This window comes from Olea europaea, chromosome 13 (assembly GCF_002742605.1).
Source record: "Olea europaea var. sylvestris chromosome 13, O_europaea_v1, whole genome shotgun sequence".
Classification (NCBI taxonomy): Eukaryota; Viridiplantae; Streptophyta; class Magnoliopsida; order Lamiales; family Oleaceae; genus Olea; species Olea europaea.
In genome coordinates this window covers 25,565,458-25,568,695 of record NC_036249.1, presented here as the reverse complement: position 1 = coordinate 25,568,695, position 3,238 = coordinate 25,565,458, and the positions used below count along the sequence as shown (strand labels likewise).

Here is a 3,238-nt window from a genome sequence, read left to right as displayed (position 1 = left end):
TCAGAAGAATGAATCAGGACGCTCTGCCCTCTTAAAAGTCAACCTTAGGAAGCGTCGAATTGATATAAGTTTGGGGTCTTGCCGATGTGCTATGGAGGAGGATTTTATGCACGTGCTATTTACACTCAGCTCAGCTAAGGTCTTGAAGAAGGCGGGATGCTGGGGGATGTTGGAGGGGTGCTTTACCCTGCAACCGGATTCCACGATTTTTGACATCATAGCAATTTGTCATTGGGAGTTGTTTGAATGGAACCGCTGATTTGGGGCAAGCAGATACGGCATTACAGTTCACCCGAATCATCGCGGAGGCATAGGCAGTCAGAAATCAAAATTTTGGTCAATCTTTGTCAAGCTATCAAATCAGCAAGGTTCTAAAATAATAAGACTACTTCATAAAGAATGGCTGTAAACTCATGTGGATGCTACTTTGGATATCACCCCCTGATTGCTATTGGACAGTGGGCAATACCGTGGGCGGATCCAGGGCCCTTCGGCCCAAATGTCCATTAAAAAAAAAATTTAAGTAAAATATTTTTCTTTATGTGTAATATTTTTTTTTATACGTATTAGCTCGTATTGAATTTTTTCCTAGATTTGTCACTAGGCAATACCCATACCGACAGTCTGCAACTTTGGCAATAAGGGGTGCACGCATCTTGATTTGAATTCACCTCGCGACACTTCAAGTTAAAAACTGATGTGGCACTCAGACTGAACGAGAGGCTGTAATGTTACGCTCTGTGATACAGTACCTTGAGGGAATTGTTCTGGTTGCATTAACTAAGTGTATTGGCAATCTTGTTTTCCAGGAGGATGCAGAAGCCATGGCTCTTCGGGAATGTAAGGTCCCCTTTTTGTAAAGATTCAATCACTAAGTTTGGAGGAAATGTTAAGGTCTCCTTTTAGCGAGAATCAAGCACTAACTTTAGGTAGAACCCCACTATGCCTACAGAATAGGGCTTCACAGAGGTATTATAGAATACACACAAAAAGGAAGGTAGGCATTTTTTTGCAATTTTTTATCATCCATGGATCTACTTGGGGCCGACCTTATGTATCTATTTTGGTACAAATGGCTTTGGCTCTTTAGGTAAGTGCTTGATGTAGTGCAGCAAGGGAAATCAGGTGACCAAAATGATCTATTTTTTTTTTTTTTTTATGACAGGGGAACCCGTAGCCGCTATCCTTCGGGTGCATATTGGGTAAACCCTTAAACTGACGCAATAGCCTGCAAACCACGCTAGCCAAGTAAACCACACTAAGCAAACCCGGTGCGACATGCTCAATTGAAAAAGTGTTTGTAGGAAGAATTGAACTCGTAACAAAAAGCCTCCGCCACTCCTTGAGGGGCGAATGATCTCCTACTTTATCTTGCCCATAGTTGACGTGGGCCTACAATTTTTGACAATTCAACGTTGAATTGTGAAAAATTATAAACTTAACCGTTAATACGACAACAATGAGCATGTTTTATCCTACCTACCATGGGTAGGAGATCATTTCTAAATCAGATGACTCCCTTTCCTCAAATGCTTTAATCTGTTTAGATTCTACAGCTCCTCTTCGAGAAATGAGATGGGGTTCTTGGTGTTCTAATCCCAATAAAATCTAAAGTCTTTCATTACAATGACCTAGCTGTTCACTTTGTATTCCTTCATTCGTCGAGTATTTTTTCAATGACTTCTTAATGCAACGAGTTTGGTTGGTTGTCAAAAAAACAAAAAGAACCTGTTTATTTCATTCTTTCTTTTAAGCAAGATTTACTTTGTAACATAATCCTTGCTTTATACGACATGTAAGCCGCTAAGGATATCAGTGGACAAAAGTTTACTTCTTTCCCTTTCTTCATGCGTACTGTGCTAAACAATCAAGTGTAACATTCTATAATGGTGAACAAGGAAGAAGAAAAGCAGCAGGAGAAACTATGATTCTATATATTCGAAAGCAAATGTGGTCAGCTGTTATTTTACACTAGGCTTCTGTTTTGTTTTGGTAAACTGTACATCTCCATTCAGTACTGAACTTACAAATCTCTCTGTTTCCTCTTCAGTTACTTCACCCTGAAATACAGCATAAGTTCCTCTCTTAGGTTTGTATGCCAGTATGAGTTTATCTGATGACTTGAATCCCGTGTTATCAAAGGCATTTAGAAATTGTTGTTGCTTAGCAGCATCGAGCAGAGCGTAGGAAACTGAATCCCTCAAGCTAGAGGCCATACTCCTCAATAGAGATTTCTGAGACACCTACAAAGTCGAACAGAAAATATGAAGGGAAAAAAGGTAAAAAATTATTCAATTCTGTATGGGAAAGTGCCATTACTGTAGCAGATATTCATTAAGCATTTCGATCAACCCCTAGTACCTGACAAAACATATAACTCGTTAGAAGCTATAGAGCACAATACGGAATTAACTGCTTACAAGAAAAATAAAACTTCACAACTACTCATTATTCTCAAGAAACCAAACACTTGCGCAGTAAATTAAAATCACACCTCTCCTTGAACAAAATGAGAACTACTTACAGTTTAACAGAAATCAGGAAGGTATTACACATGGCAGAACAGTGGCGGGGCTTGGTGGGTCAAGTGACCCATCAAGTTTTTGACCATTTTCTATGATGAAAAAAAAAAATCAACGGAAGACTGCGACGTCTTTCCACCCCTTTTCTCAAATCTCTGCAGTCAAAGTCTGTAGATAGAGAAATCCAGGCTTTATAGAGATAATAAGCAGTTGGTTTTAGACCCTTTTTGTTTTCTTTCGGTACAATCTATTCCAGTATGAGAAGAAATTTAAACAAAGCTTTTATTTCAAGTTGAATTTTGGGTGGGCTAAAGCTAAACAACACTGCAAGGAAAAAGACGTACTGAAGGTTTCAGTTAGGGATTTGATTTGGATTATGCATTAAATTTGGAATTTTGAAGTTCATTTTTTGGGTACTTCGTAGGTGGGTATGTGGCTGATATTGATTGGACCACTTTGGAGATTTCTATTCCAATTGTGTGATTTAATATCAAATAATTTCTGCTCTTCCAAAACAGGTTGTTGGGCATTCTTTTCCAGGAAGTTAATTGAGTTTTCAGTTTGGAGGTTGACTTCTTCATATTTAAAGTTTTAGGATCGATCTTCTCTATAAAAAGTTGGGTTGAGTTAGCGAAATGAGCTATATAGATTCAGAAAGAGAAATAGCATCTCAGGTGGAATTTAATGAAGAAGATGAAACTGGAGAGGGGGGGGGG

The 3,238-nt window shown here is 38.7% G+C and overlaps 1 long non-coding RNA gene across 1 annotated transcript; it reads right to left on the bottom strand.

Moving 5' to 3' along the window:
• Window positions 1–1,914: 1,914 nt before the first annotated feature.
• Window positions 1,915–3,221, bottom strand: LOC111408026. The gene is made up of 3 exons (XR_002705271.1): window positions 2,525–3,221; window positions 2,320–2,361; window positions 1,915–2,243 (listed from the first exon to the last, which is right to left on the bottom strand). It is a non-coding gene; the product is annotated as an uncharacterized LOC111408026 (long non-coding RNA).
• Between the last annotated feature and the right edge of the window lie 17 nt (window positions 3,222–3,238).